This window comes from Octopus sinensis, linkage group LG12 (genome assembly GCF_006345805.1).
Source record: "Octopus sinensis linkage group LG12, ASM634580v1, whole genome shotgun sequence".
NCBI classification, from domain to species: Eukaryota; Metazoa; Mollusca; class Cephalopoda; order Octopoda; family Octopodidae; genus Octopus; species Octopus sinensis.
This window is the reverse complement of record NC_043008.1, coordinates 23,616,954-23,633,933: the sequence shown is the minus strand read 5'-3', so window position 1 is coordinate 23,633,933 and position 16,980 is coordinate 23,616,954.

Sequence of the window (16,980 nt, the reverse complement as noted above, 5' to 3'; positions counted from 1 at the left end):
AGATTTCATTCTGCGACGACATTTAGGAATAAAGGACACTTCTTAATTCCCAGTTATCGCAGCCAACGCCTTGCAAAAGGCAGGGTGATAAACTGGACGCCAGAAATATCCATCAGCTGGCTCTTGGCAGCCATCTTGGCGGGTATAGAGGAACAAGTCACTATCCTAGAAGTAAATAAAGTAACAACAAAACCGGTCGGGTATAGATATAGAACTAACAATAGAAACCAGCGAAATAAATATTAACGATATACCTGACTTGATAGGCCTCCTACATGGATAGAGGAAGGTAGAAAGCCCGCATGTTACATATATGAATCTGTGACACACTTAAAAGCTCTCTGCCCTCAAAGTAGACAAGCCACCCTGCTATCAATACTACAAACAAAATCAAGTAGAAGAGCTTAGATCTCCAACACCTACACCCAAACCAAGATAACGAAGATGTTTACACCCGGCGCCCATAGAAAATCAAGCTTCTCTTGAACGCTCATCGCACCAAACCAACAACATCAGTAATGACATGGAGAAAGAAGAGCAGGCCGAAACATTGATTAACGGTACAAAAGAGGGAATGAGAGAGAGGAGGGAGGTACATAGCCCCACTCTGAGAACACCAGGAAAAGCAAACACAAGAGCCACAATTTCAACCAAATTCACAACCACTACAACATCAACAACAAGAAAACACAGAAATACAGAAACAACCGATAATGAAATTGCAAGAAAAACAAAATATATCAAACTGTACGCAAAATTCATCCATTAACTTCACTGTTGTGAACAAAAGCAACAGTGAACTTATATCGGAATAAAAACAGAATTGAAACAGAGGGAAAGGAATTTGATAAAAACATTATCAGACGTTTATAAAGCAATTCGGAAACAAATTCCCGGCTAGTGTTGCAATTTTTAAGAAAACAATAGACAAAAGGACCTCCTAGAAAACTTTCGCTAGTAGACAGGTCCAGAATACCCAGGTTCTCGGTACCTGTCAGCTGGAAGTTCCTGGGCAGGTTTTTCGACGAGGGCGACCTCTATTTCCTTTCTCCCGCGAGCATGACTATGTTTAGAGTGGAAATGTACGTGGATTTGGGTCATCTTGGAAGCAAGATCTCTTATTCAACAATCTCGGATCGCCTTGTTTATATGTGACCTCAATTAATGAGATAAGAATGTCCAGGAACCGTGCTTCTAACAACCGTTTACAAAGACTACGAGATATTCTCATTTTGTTTGTCCGAAGCGGGCAACATTGTAGAAGTACTATTCTGAAAATTCTTAGATCTCAAAGTACGTGCAATCTTCTTGGATCTAGACGGTAATGTGCTGGTCCTTGACATGAATAGCAACAAAGATGGTGACTTTGGACTGGGGGTAGTTCATGCTCCGATAAGAGCCGGAAGTCCAGATTTCTTCAGGCCTCAAAAACCTCGAAAAACCTCCCCAGGAACTTCCAGCTGACAAGTATCGAGTGGATTTTCCTTATGTGCCAACCACTGGTGGATCATCCCAAAAAGACCGATTATAGTAGAATCGATAGCGTTTAGCAAAGAGCTAGTAATAGAAAGAAATAAATCTGAGAGGAAAATACACTGGCGAATATAAATTTAAGATCGATGATAAAAGTTCTATTTCTTACAAAATATTTTGTTACTATCACCATACAAATTATTTTTATCTTTTACACCTTATGCAGAATTTATTTCTTTTTCGAATGATGCAGACAATAACTATTTTTATACAACTTGAATAATTATAATGCTAAATTAATATAAACGTTTCAAATATACCGGCAAAATTAGTTTAAGACCACGTAATATGTATGCAATTTTTTTGCCAAAATGGGTGGTCACACAACTAACCTAACTGCACTATATAGTGTTATAATTTAACGTTATACAATTGATTAATAATGGGAAAACAACGTAGCTTCAGTCCAGTCATGAGAGCAAAAAAATCGTATTACTCCACCAGCAAAAGTCTCCTTTTCGAATATCAGCAAGCAATTAAAGTGCAGTAAAACGGCTTGCGTGCAAGCATGGAAGTTATACTCGGAGACTGGTCAATATAAAGATCGGCAAAGAACTGGCGCCCCAAGAAAAACGACGGCGCAGTTGGACCGTTGAATTCAGCGACCTTCGGAAGGCAACCGAATGCTGACAGCCGTTGACATTTCTAAACAATTGTCCAACGAGAATGGTGTTATTTTTACACCACAAACCGTTCGCAACCGTTTGAGAGAATTTGGACTACTTGGACGAATCGCTAGGAAAAAGCCAATGATATCCGAAAGAAATCGACTCAAACGCCTTAATTTTGCAAAAAGCCATGCTCAATGGACTGCCGAAGATTGGTGCAGGGTCCATTGGAGTGACCGAGTCACGCTTCTGTATATTTGGATCATATGGTAAAACATACGTCAGACGTCGCCCAACCGAGGAATTCTATCCGAAATGCGTGAAAAAGACGGCGCAAGCGGGGATGGAGTGTGAGGGTGTGGGCGGCATTTATTAGCTTTGGTGTTGGCCCTCTAGTTAAAGCTGATGGAAAGCTATATAGTGTAGGGTATATGAATCTACTAAAGGATAATGTTGTGCCATATTTGATTCACCAAATGCCTCCGGGGAGCTATTTATCACCAGGACAATAGTCCTGTGCACAAAGCCAAAAAGGTTATGGAATTTTTTGATCACCATAATATTAACGTAATCGAATGGTCTTCTCAGAGCCCGGACCTGAATCCGATCGAGAACTTGTGGAATTATGTTTCTAAAAAAGTTAATGCTAAAAAACCATCTAATCTGAAACAATTATTCGATTATATTAATGAAATATGGCAAAACATTTCCATAGAATTTTGTAATCACTTCGCGAATTCAATGCCGAGGTGTTGTTCAGCCGTTATCTATATATATATATAACTGAGAATGTGTGTCTGTCTGTCTGTCTGTGTGTTTCCCTAAAACTTGAGAACTACACAACCAATTTCATTCAAATTTTACATATGCCTTACTTAGGGTCCATGTAGTTTCATAGGCAAAAAATGTTCAACTTCTTGCCTAGGGCGAGCCCATAGCAATATCATATCTTCTCCACTATTTCAGTATTACGTGTTAAAAGTGAAACAAAAACATTTCTCTATTTTATGTCAGATGCTTTCACTTTAACAATAAAAATTAGAGATAATAACAATTGAATTATATGTAGTAAGTAATAATTAAAATCAAACTACAGTATAATATAATCGTAACATAACAAAAGTAAAAATAGCAATTGGTATAAAATTGCATCAATGACTTGAACTTGAATAAGTGGTTTCACATGAATGGGAATAAATTAAAAATAAAATTAGCGTGCAGAAATGGAATAGTCCAGATGGAGCTATGGACATATCGTTTACCACGGCTTTCACATTAGATTATCTGCTAATTAGCTAGCGTTAAGTATCTATATGAAGTTTGGCTGTATGTAATGTCTGTTTTCTCGAACAGCCGCTTCTACTGAGTACTGCTGTTGGTTTATTTCTAATACATAAAGGACTATAGCTTCAACTGCGTACTGCTTTTTGATTCACCGTAAGGTTTATTGTTATTATTGTTACTGTTTAACTATTGTTATCACGTTTGTTGGTTCCTCGTAAGGGAAAGATTGTTGTGTTGCATTTGTTAAATAATTGTAAACTGTAAACCCCCACCCACCCCTTTGGGAGAAGGAGCTTTGGGTATTGTTTAAAAATTGAATAGACAATATTTTCACCGTTTACACGGAAGCATTTTTGTTAGAATGCCTTCGATAGAAGAAAGTCCAAAAATGAATTTCGCTGCAGCCGTCGGCGGGCGCGAACTCATTAAAATTAAAATGGAAGAAATACAAACCTATTTCGGATTGATCACCGACAAAGAATCTGGGATCACACCACCAAACGAAATAAAAAAATTAAATTAAAGAAAAGACTATTGTCTATAAAGTATACAATGTAGAGAAAAAAATTATTTGAACACCTGGAAGAAAGCACCATCGTAAAGTGTCTTGGTGCGACTATGAAAGATATCTAACCAGAGGCGGTAAATTCGCCACAATAGAAGCAAGGTTCGAGTCAACGGAGCGTGCAAGGGAGTACTCTACTCGAACCTTGCAAAGTGGAAATATTTTATTTTTACCTTTATATCTGGGACGTAGGATGTCCCGGATAAAAATTTAAAATGTCCCCCCAGAAGTAGAGGTAGGCTGGATTGTAGCCACACTTCTATACAAGAGGGAGGACAAGATACAATTGATCGAAATTGCAAGAGACGGGCCTACAATTCCAGTCTGTTATATATTTTGAGTATTGTTATCACTTGTTATAACTTTGTATTTTGTATTTTATATGTAGATGCATATATATATATAGATGTACATGTAATATGTACACATATATATACACACATATATACATGCACGAGCACTATGACCCGGCAACGACGGGTCATAATGCTAGTTAAGAATAAAGGCAACGGCACAAAGTACTAATATGTATTTCGTTCTTGTGGCTCATTTTTGCTACAATCTTAAGCTTTAAATAATATTATAATGATACGGTCTAAAACTAATTTTGCCGGTAAATTTGAAACGTTTATATTAATTTAGCATTAGAATTCCTCAAGTTGTATAAAAATAGTTATTGTTTGCATCATCTACCGTAACTGGCAGCACAACGAGACAATTCCTATTGTCGTTAGTCGGTGTGTGGTAAAGCTGCTGGGTAAGGACGCTGACAAAGGGAACGTATTGGGGAATTTTCAGCCCATAATTCTTCTAAACACAGAGTTTAAGATTTTGGCTAAAGTATTAGCGAAAAGGTTTGGCCTTGTCGGTTATCTAGTCGGAGAAGCGCAATCTTGCATAAGCCCCAGCAAGTCTATCCACGACAACCTCCACCTTATGTGATACATCATACAGATAACTGGGACTAAAGTTGGCTTTGGTGGGCCGTTATCATTTTGGGTCAGCTTGAAGCATTTGATAGGGTCATCCAACGCTACTTAGTAGCCACATTAAAAGCGGCCTGTTTCTGACCTTTTCGCAGAGGCTGAATCACTTCAATGCACAACGGCACCTGCTCAGTGGTCAACGTAAACGGTCAACTATCGAAACTATTTCGCATAGCATGCTCGGTCCGACAAGACTGCTTGCTGTTACCTCTTTTGTAGGCGCTGGCCCTTACAACAATTGAAGAGTTTTCCTTTCAAACCAGGACACGGCATGGCAGTATCACCGTACGCAGATGACCTCACCGTCATGGTGTCGGGCGCCTTCGAAGTGGAGACGATTGGCAACCTTTAAAATAATATGAGTCGGTTGCAGGAGTCAAAATCTACACTAAGGCTTGAGGCTGGGCACTTGGAGAGGCGTCTTGGATACTGAACTGATGGACCAGATAAACTGTTCGGTGTCTGGTTCGGTCCCGACCTCCGAATGGATAAGAACTAGGGCGAGGTGACGAATAGGGTGGCCAATCTTACCTAGAAATTGGCAAAGAGGAAGCTGTCTTTGAAAAGTCGGACAGAGGTGATGAATGCCTACCTCGCCTCCGTATTCATTTATTTCCTGACAGTCGCACCTTGTCAGGGTGATCAAGCTGGAGCGCCTCTAATGTATTTTCTTGTGGCAGTGACACTTTCTAATGATCAAAAGTTACTCTGCTGCTACCTCCCTCTGTGTTGCAGCTTAAGCATGCTTTGGCTTCTGATGCGCAGACATACGCTCAGGCTGCACCACTTGTGATGATTTCTATACAATAAACGTGTGTTCGAGATACAATCTACCGGTGCGGATACGCTGTCAGACGGAACTTATTGGATGTGCACGCTGAGCGACGAAACCGTTCTGCACACACTCATTCAGTGTCCTGATATTGCTGTCTTGCGGACTTACGCCGAACAGCTGCTGTCGCGTATGGGACGGATCCGTCAGTCGGCCGAATCCTCAGTGATTGCCCCGTCGCCCATCTTTAATTGGGTAGGAAAGGCAGTTTTCTTTTTTGCCTGATGGCTGTGTCGAAAGAGGTTGTTTGGTGAACGTGGTTAAGAGGAATGATGATAGAGACATTCCTCTTTGTTAGAGCCCTCACTGACTTTTTCAAAATGATGGTTGAAGGGAATGTTGTCCTCAAATGAATTTATTGAAAGGTGTGTGACAGTTGAGAACATTTCAAGAGTGGATGGTAACGGTCTAAGTGTAGATCTATGAGTCGGAGAAAAGAAGATGCGAGAGTGCACTTGTCCTCGCTGTTCAGGTAGATCTTGGGCTGTAGGGTTCCTCGATTATCTCTGGTTGTCCTCCCGATAACACCACTATCATCCTATTTTCTCCTTTCCTTTTACTGTAGTATACTATGCCTACTTCCATTGTTTGTTTGATTGTAAGCCGCATACACTTGTTTTTTCTTTATCAATTCATTATATATGAGCTCTACAGTTTATGTCTCTCTCTGCATTGTCCCCCTTATCCTTCACCCTGGAGGCAAATAAAAGAAATCATTATTGTTGGTGTTGCTGTTCTTCTTCTTCTTACCATGCATGCCTCTTTTCGCCCGTAAATTTCTCTCTCTCTCTCTCTCTCTCTCTCTCTCTCTCTCTCTCTCTCTCTCTCTCTCTGCATTGTCCCCCTTATCCTTCACTCTGGAGGCAAATAAAAGAAATCATTACTGTTGTTCTTGTTGTTCTTCTTACCATGCATGCCTCTTTTCGCTCTTAAATTTGCAAAAACATGAATATCACCCTCAAGGCATCACTAATTACACGCCCATAGACATCAAGCAACAAAAGCTAAATATACAAACATTACTCTAAATGAATATATCGCAACACTGCATAATACCCGTTTTTACGTAAAAATTATAAAAGCAACACAACAAACAGCTAACCAGCTAACAGAAAGTAAAATGTCCGAAAGAAATGAGAAAATTCCGTGGGATTGTAAATAAATGACTTCATAAAGAAATGCTTGTGGAAACACCCACAAATAACCAGAGAAACGGAATAACCGTCACTCCATAGAAATAGGGGAAGTGAGCCTCTTCATTCTCCTGTTTTTGTTTTTTTTTTACCAACCCGGCCTTGCTCAGCAAAGCAGTATAAGCGCATGCGACCCGGGGTCGCCTTGGAAACAATGATCTACACAATGATCTCAGTTCACTAACATTATCAGTGAAGCCAAACTCTCCGACCGACGAGCTTTTATGCCCACTTCCAGTGGATACAAGATTTACTTGTCAATCGGGAATGGTGGGGATGGAACAGTGGAGCTGTGACGGAGACGTCTAGATCAGAAGATAAGGAACCCAGAAGGTAAGTCGTTAGTTCTCGCTGTAATCAGTGGCGACGTGTGCCTTCAAACTGGTGGCCGCTCTGACGGGCAATACAGTCAGATTACTTTAGACGTCTGACTTTTAGTGCTGAGAGACTGGAACGTCATCTTGGATGCACATTTGAATTGTGTGGGGCTACCTGTCCGAAGAGGCGGATGTAAAAGCCTTGCAGACCTGCTCAAACAGTTTCCAACTGTCTGATAGGTATCGACTGGATTTCTCAAATGTGCCAGTGTCATGAACGAACCGCATCGGATCATCTAAGTGGTATCCAGATAGAATATTCTTTGGCAGGAATATAATCGTAGTAGTTGATAGAAGCTGTCTACTTTTTAAAATCGTCGGCTACTCCGATCGCAACTTTTGATCTGCACGGTCAACTCCAATAGACTTTGTAAGCAGGGAGCCCGCTACGGGATCTGAACGTGTCATTCCCGGTTGGCCAAGCTTACATAGGATTAGCGAATGAGTTAAGCGGGCGTTGACGGGTCAATCGACAACATCAAATGATTTTTCCCTTTAGTCGAACAAAAATCGACCACAGGACTTATTCTTTCTAAGCGTAGTACTTATTCTATCGGTCTCTTTTGTCGAACCGCTAAGTAACGGGGATGTAAGCACTAACATCGGTTGTCAAACGATGGTGGGCGGGGCAAACACAGACACACAAATACATACATATACATACATATACATACATACACACACACACACTCACAAACACACACATATATATATGTATATATATAGTAACAGAAAGGGAGGAATTTCGATTAGCCTCACTTGAGTTGTAATATATATAAGAAATTAAAGAAGGAAAATGCACACACTTTACATACTTTTAATATTATTTCTAATATATCTAATATGTTTCGCTTTCGCTAATCATGACATTAAAATTTATTTACGCCTCGCCACTATTTTACCTACTCTTTTTACTTTAAGCTTGAAACACGATCTTGTACGCAGTTAACCGAACCTTGTTGATTTATTCTCTTTCTTTTGCACGCCTACAAAATAGTGTGTTATTCTCGGAGATTTTAAGGTGATAATAGGGGCTTTAGCGTCTATTTCTTGCAGTGCATTGTGATGCGTAAAGCCTCGTTATAATTATATATATATATATAATTATTATATATAATTATTATTGTTATAATTATATATATATATATATACATATATATGATGGACTCTCAGTCGTTAGACGACGTATGAGGGTTCGATAATTTCTTACCGAACAACCACACAGCTGATTTGTTTATAGTGATCAAATGTTTGTATAGACATAAGCTCATTCTCGCCATCAAATCGACATTACTTGTACAGGTGCAATGGATTCCAAAAATCAGATGACGAAATGATCGCAGAGCAAGGTGAGATGAAGTTCTTTGCTCAAGAATACAACGCCCGGTCTGGGAACCAGTTTGCGTCTACCAAATCCGCTCACAAAAATTTGGTTGGCCCGAGGCTATACCAGAAGACACTTGCCCAAGGTGCCGCGCAGTGGAACTGAACCCGGAACCATGTGGCTGGAAAACAAGCTTCTTTATTTCATTAAATTGGTCATAAAGGACTTACTAAATAATGGAAGCTGCGAGCATAAGGTTATATGAGATGAAAGGTGAAAATGATGATTAATGGCAGAAACGAGCAACGCCCACCGGTCGTTTGTCTCTCGAAAACTTTATTCTCTTATATATTATGCATGAGGCAACATACCTCTTACACTGTTCATAATGTTCATTGATACAAAAATGAGGCATCGCGCCTCTTACTTTCTTAAACAGAGTAAGGTTTCAAACCCCTCATCAATTCATAACACTGAGGCTTTTCAACCTCTTATCCTCACTGAGCCCCCCCCCCCCCGGCCCACGCAACACGGGCAACGTTATGACCTCCACGGCTATCTGCGGAGGCCATTTGGGTTAAAGTTACTCCCTTATAGTGATTTTCCAACACCGTCTTCACCTCTCTGCCTCTGTAGAAGGCCAATAAATCGTTTTCCTCCGGGGACGAGGTAGTCATTTCTACCATTGGCGGCACAATTCCCACCGACGATGGGTCTTCCCTCGTCGGAGGAACAACGCCCACTGATGAGGTTCTGGGAATTCCGGTACTATGTCACCGACTGCCGGCAACGTCCCGTTTCTTTTCCTCTTCCGTTTTTTCTTCTAAACGGAGGGAGGGTGCATCTTCTCCGTGACCGCGAGATTTGCCTCCCCTCCCTCATCCCTAGGATCCTTCGGTGAGCACTCATTGTTGCTCACCTTCTTCCTCTTGCGGCCCTGCTTCGAGGAGTCCTCCACCTCCTCGGCCCCCTTCGTTCCCTCTTCTACAGAGGCCTCAACCAACTGTTCCAGGACCTTACTTTGTTCCTGGGGACAGTTTTTCTTCATATGGTCAGGTTCCAGGCACCGATGACAGCTTGGGGGCACCCTCAAGAATCATCGGGTACCTAGAATCGGCCATTTAAAAAAAAATACGGAAATACCAGATTCTTGGCTGATTGGGTCCACAGGGTCAAAACCGCTTTTGACCCCAACCAATCAGCCGCAGGCAAAATTTTTACATTGAGGAGCTTGGCTCCGCTACCACCCAGATCCCGGCGGATAGTGTATTCAATCCAAAAAAGAAAGTCACAACAAAAAGGAAGGAAAAAAAGAAAATAGTTCAAGAAAAAAAAGAAAATCCCCCAAAAAGATAGAAGGAAAGAAAACAGTTCAACAGTTCAACAGTTCAAAAAACATAGGAAGCACAAATCTTCCGCCCACTAGGTAATCCAGGCCTCCAACTCGAAACCGGAACACAGCAACTGGAACATAGCTTCTACAAAAATTGGTGAAGTTCAACAATTTTTGGAGGCGAGATACGCCTCTACAACAACAATTCTCGCAATTAATTGAGAAAAACTATTCACTTAAAGTGAACAAATTGCTTCCACAAATTTCACAAAAAATTGGTGAAGAAGTTCAACTATTTTTGGAGGCGAGATACGCCTCCAAGACAACAATTCTCACAATTAAGTGAGAAAAACTACTCACTTAAAGTGAACAAATTTTGCCCATCTGCAGGCAGAACAGAGTCTAGAATCCAGTAAGGATTTCTTGGTTGTACAAAAATAATTACATCAAACCCCCACTGGACCCAAAAACAAAATCCTTACCTTACAGTTGAGCTTCTTTTTCAATCGATATTTCGCCAGCTTTACACTTCTTTCAGCGCTACGAAAAACACTGATATTCGCAGTGGAAAGCAAGCTTCTTACCACACTGCCATTCCTGCGCCTAGATTTTGTCTATATTTGCTAATTCAGTTTTTGTCCAATCTATAAAAGTTGCTAAATATCTAAGAGTGCCCAAGTATTTACAACCATCACTAAATTGGGACCATTTATCATTGATCTCATAAGCTTCCTCACCCTTCTGATGTACTCCTCAATTTTCGTTCTTATTTCTATAGTTAGTACTCTGTCGGATTCTAATACTCCTAGATATTTATAACTTTCCCCTCCTTTCAATGATTTTAATATCTAGCCATCTGATAACTGGATGCTTTCACTGTTGACTATCTATCTGCTTCTCATGACTAATATTGTACACTTATCTATGCCAAATTTCATGCCTATATCTTTGCCGAAGAGTCTTATGGCCTATATTAAGGAATCTTTCTCTTTTTCATTCTTATTAAAAAGCTTCATATCACCCATGTAGAGCAAATTGTTAATTTTTCCATTACTATTTCTGAACTGATACCCTGCGTTTGCCTTCCTTAATACTAAACTGAGGGTAACCAAACATAAGACAAATATTAAAGGGGATAACGCTTCCCCTTGGAAAATTCCTCCCTTGATATCAACTTTCCCTAAGACCGTGTCACCTGAGTAGAGATCTACTTTCCATTTCTTCATACTAAAACTAATTAATTCTCTTATATCATTTACTATACCGAATATACTCTAACAATCACTTATCCATGAGTGTGGGAACAGGTCATAAACTTTCTTATAATCTATCCATGCGATTGTTTTTACTGCATTTAGAACTGCTTTGTCTAGAGACCATGCGTTCCTCTATCCTTCTTCCTGCAACATTTCTGTTCTTGTAGTAAATTCAAGGTGCTCGTTGTTGTTTTTATTAAGGGGGAAAGCTGACAGAATAGTTATTACAACAGACAAAATACTTAGCAGCATATCGTCCGACTTTATGTTTATTGTCGATCTTATCTTTTATTCTTTAGAGGTCGATAAAATAAGTACCAGTTGAGCACTGAGGTCGATGTAAAAGACTAGCCTCCTCGCAATAAATGTCAGACCTTGTACCTAGAGAAGAAAGGATTATTATTATTTGTTTTTGTTGTTGATGATGTCTTTGTTGTTGATGATGTCTTTGTTGCTGTTATGGCCCCTACTGTGGAGTCACAGCAACTTGGAGTTGTTCTGTTAGTTTTGTGAGTTTTATCAATCATTTCGCTGATGTCAGTCAGTCCTTTATTTATTGGTAACTTTGTTGCTGACCTTGTCTGGATTGCAGTGGTAATATTTCTGTTTAAATGTGCTCCCTTTTGGAATTGCGACTCAATAATATTTTGAATTCCTGGTAAAAACAAAGAGCTCGAAAAGTTTCAAAACTTTAAAAAATTGTCGGAACACGACTCAGTGATAACAATCGATGACAGAGAGCGTTTCGTTGATCTAATTTTGAGGGCCAGTGTAGCCATAATAACGAAACATGGCGTCAATGACACGAAGGTCGGATCTGAAATACATTTACTGCATGTTACAAAATTTTGTCATGTTGCTATGACAACAGCAACACCTGCATAGGTACAAAGAGTAGCAGGATCATTAGTGAAAACAAATACAATAGCAATAACAATATTAACAACAGTAACGGCATTGTGTACAACATCAGCAGCTGTAGAAACAGCTACAGCGGCAACAGCACGAACAACAACAATAGAAAGCGTGAGAACGAAAACAAAAACATCAAGAATGAAGTTGACAAGAGTAACATCAACCACAGCATTAATAACAAAAGCTGTTTACAAAACAAGAACTGCAATAAGAACATAAAAAGACCACAACTTGTTATCTTTTCCGAGGACAGTTAGCTAACGGGTTGTACATTCGGTGCAAGATCTGAAAGGTAAAGCCCCCTGTATAAAAATGATCTTGTGAAACCAGGAGTTATGTCGCTTTCAGATCGAAACACATAAGTGCATTCCTCACAAGGAGAGAAGATTTTAATTTCGTCCATCATCAGAAACTGAATAGTTTCTCGAAGACGTGCGGTCCGCAATATTGCATTTTTTAAAACTGACTAAAAAGTATTAAAAAGTTTAATATAATATAATAAATAAAAACACTACGTACATTTCATGGCTATAATTCAATTCGAATTACAATTAAGTTTAAATTCAATTAAAAATTCGAATTAAAATTATAGTCAATCTTCAGGTTAATGATAATAGTTAAATAAATAAGCAAATAGAGTTAAGCAATATTTTTAAAGAAATAAATAAAATAATAATTTTTCTTATAAAAAAATATTTATCAAATTAGAAACTTAAAACATTATGATTATGTCATACAACCCATTTATTATGTTAAATATTAATTATTAAGGTAAGAAAATAGATAGAAAAATGTATTTATCTATTAAGATATAATATGGCTTTAAAAACATAATAAACTCACGAATATCCTAAACTCAGTTATAGTCAATATCTAATTACCAAATTATTTAACAAAATAATCACTATTCATATTTTTAAATAAGTAATAATGGACTAATTAATTTATTTAGTTTTCATTATATGTCTATATATTTATTGATAAAGTAAATTTTAGATCTCAATTTTTATATTATTGATAATAATTTAGTTATTATTCTTAAATATTTTATAATTATCAGATTTGAACTTAAATTTAAAAATAATATAGTTATTATTTTATTTATTTCTTAAAAAATATTGCTTAACTCTATTTGCTTATTTATTTAACTATTATCATTAACCTGAAGATTGACTATAATTTTAATTCGAATTTTTAATTGAATTTAAACTTAATTGTAATTCGAATTGAATTATAGTCATGAAACGTACGTAGTGGTTTTACTTATTATATTATATCAAATTTTTTAATACATTTTGGTTAGTTTAAAAAACTTTAAAAGTTTAAAAATTTATAAATTTAAAATTTATAATATAAAAATATAAAAATATAAATTTTAAAATTTCAAATTTCAATGATTTAAATTTTAAATTTTATATTTTATATATATTTTGTATATTGTATTAATTATATTTATTTTTTGTTTTTTATGTTTTGATTTATGTCTATCACTGTTTGAGTTGCCTAATAGTGGTTTTATCTCTAATTTAATTTATATATATATAAGTTCAGCATAAATTTAGATTCAAATAAATCTTATTTTGATTATATATTTTTTTTTCGAAGGAGTACGACTGCAAAGGGTTAAGGACCATTGAACAATGAAGGTATGGGGATCCGCATTGGGATAACTAACCAAAACTTGCCGACAGCTTTCACAAAAAGGACCTGTAGTCCGTTAAACATGCTTAATTTATAATCATTTGGTCTTGCAAAACCTCGGAGTAAACAATATTTCTGGTTTTACTCTCAGGGGCATATACAAACAAGGCATTCCTACTTCCAACACAGAAGCAGGCAACATAAAGTTGCCATGTGAAAAGCAGGGCTCGCCCAAATGTACTCCCGCGGCTGAGAGTGTCTGTCCCTGCGATTTGTTAATTGACATCGCAAAGCAAAGCTTCACCGGAAATTGCGTCCGACAGAAAGTAAAGGGAATATCTGATGGCGCAAAAAATATGTCCATTCTTGCAATGTAGACAGTTTCCCCTTTTTCTTTTCCCGTTATGATGATTGCTTCAATCAAATCATTGGACAATGACTTGACGACCAATCGCGTGCCGTTGCACTACGTTGGCGGACGCAAATTCCGGATTATCACGATGGAACAACCCACTCTCAGCTGCAGAGTGTAAGGTGGAAGCCCTGGTGGCATCAAAGCGTGCAACAACTCGATCGGGATTTGGGAAGCTTCCTGTGGGCCTGGGATTCTGTCAATCGACTTGTAGACACGTTCCTCACGCTTTATTCGGTTGGGGAGTTGTTCGTTGATGTCATCTATGGAAACGTTGTTGGGAGCCAGGATGGCTCTTTCGCTGAGATATGCCATGTCGGCATACTTGTTTTGCAAATCCGGGAAAACCGAGTCATAGAAGTCGGAAGGGCGTTCAACTGAACTGCAAAGGTGCGAGATGGAGATTTCACCCTTATCATTTTTGGGAACCTTCCCTTCCCCAAGGTCTAAAAGGTCAGCAGCAAACAATGCAGAGGTTGCGTCACCGAGTAAGTAGGCGCGCATGTTTGTTTCTAACCGATATGTATCCACTTTTGTCCACAACTCGGAAGACTTTAGGTACTTTGGACCTCATCAGCCCTGGTGCCGCTGAGGATGAGGGGGAGTGTTTGGCGGAAGTCACCCGAAAGCAATACGACCACACCGCCCATAACGGCGGAGGAGTCCCTTATATCTCTCAAGCACCTATCCACGGCTTCAAGAGCACCCTTATGTGCCATGGTGCACTCATCCCATGCGATCAAATGACAACGTTTCAGGACGTCTGTGTCATCTGAATTTTTTTAATATTACACGTTCGAGCCTCGGACCATACCAAATCCAAAGGCATCAACGTAGTCGCGAGGCCCGAGATTGCCACGGCCAGTGCAATTTTCTTGTCTCGACGAACTCGGGCAAGAATTAATTTAGTTACGAAAGATTTTCCAGTGCCCCTGGGAGCATCGAGAAAGAAAATTCCACCCACCCCTTGATTGACGGCATGAACGACCGCTTCGTACGCACGCCCTTGATCGTCCAGGAGTTTGGGTTCATTTTCCCCGATGAATTGTGCAAGTTTTTCCACGTCATAGGAAAGCTCCTGGTTTAATTTCGGTCCAAAAGCTACAACGCCCTCTCTGATTGCAGGTGGCAGGCCGAATGTGCTCAGCGCCCCTGCACCCATGTCGATCAGAGCAGCCTCCATTTCAATGAGTGCCCTGTAGTACATCAAATCGGTGTACCCAATCTCTATGTTGGGACACTGTTGCTGAACGGACCAATAGAAATCATCATTCCTATACTTGATCCACAAAGAAATGGATCGTCTAACCCACAATGGTGAAGCATGAAAGCAAAAAAGTTCACGCAAGCTTTTCGGTGAGTTTCGCAGAACCCATTGGCCTAAGGCCCTATCTCACTGCAAATCATCATCAAGGACCCCACGCTGTAGGCAGACAGCTCGGTAGGTGTCATGGACTACACCATCAACCGTGTGAATGTCCGCAAAACTTTCCGGTCCGAGAACTTCATGAAGGAGAAGTCGCAAATAAAAACATTCTTTAAAAGTCGGTGGCACCCTACCAAGAGAAGTTGATTTCTTAACGCCCGGGAAACCGGCGACAGCTTCTCCATTTATTTTAGGACGGAACGTTCGGGTAGAGCAGTTGCTTGGCAAACGAGTCTTTTTGGCACAGTTTGAAGACCGCAGTGAGGGTTGTGTCTTTTGGTTGGGCAGCCAACTGAGCAGCATTGCCTTCGGTGAAGAAGACTTGCTGGTCATTTTCTAAATGATCCGCCAACTTAGTGACAGGCGGATTCCTGTGGTGGATTGAAAGAATGAAAATCCGCCAGAAGGCCTCGTCAGTGCTGAGGTAACGGGCGGAGCTGTAATCGGTTACTTCATCACGCTCACTGGCACTTTGGAGTCCCAAAGCGGCTGCGTCTGAGCCTTTGTTAACGTATTTGAAAAGGTATCTGATCACCGATATGGAGCCGCAAAACTCTACATTGATACGCGCATTAAAGGTTTTAGAGAGCAAGGGGCAGTATGGCACTACCCACCAATTGTCAACTTCTTCCCCCCTTACTGTTGCGGTTAATCCGTCACTGTCTGGGCTTTTCCGCCTGTATAGCGGGTAGCCATGTCGGGAGCTCTAAGTCTCAGTGACAAAAGGCTTGGGGAAGCCCTTACTGCACGCCCCCCCCTTTGTGGAATGTGTGATGACACGAAGCACATGGCCCGTGAATCATGTTCGATGACACAATGTTATGTAGTTCCTGATCAACGGCCGGATCAGGAAGCTAAGCCAAAATGATGGACTCGATGTCATTGGTATTCAGTTTGGTGAGAAGCCAAAGTAGAATGTGTGCATGAGGGTTGGCCCTCTTCTGCCACTCAATGGTGTAGCAGTCGCACCCTACAGGGCCGAAAATTTGCCCTTGTTTGAATAAAGACATCATTTTGGCTAATTTCAGGCTGAACACACGAGCCATAAGGTTGTGCCTATGCGAGGGTTGCTGGCCAGGCAGCAATTCACGCGTAATTTCAACCCACCTGGGATTACATGTGAAAGTTATAAAAAGGTCCGATCGGCCAAAATGAAGGACGTACGTGAACGCAACTTTTGTGCGTTCGTACATGTATCGCGGACCCCGTCCCCGTAAAAGTTGATGGAAGTAGGCAAGACTTCTCGAGATCTCGAGGATTCGCGTCGCTTTGAAGTCCATCGTGAAGGCGGGCGT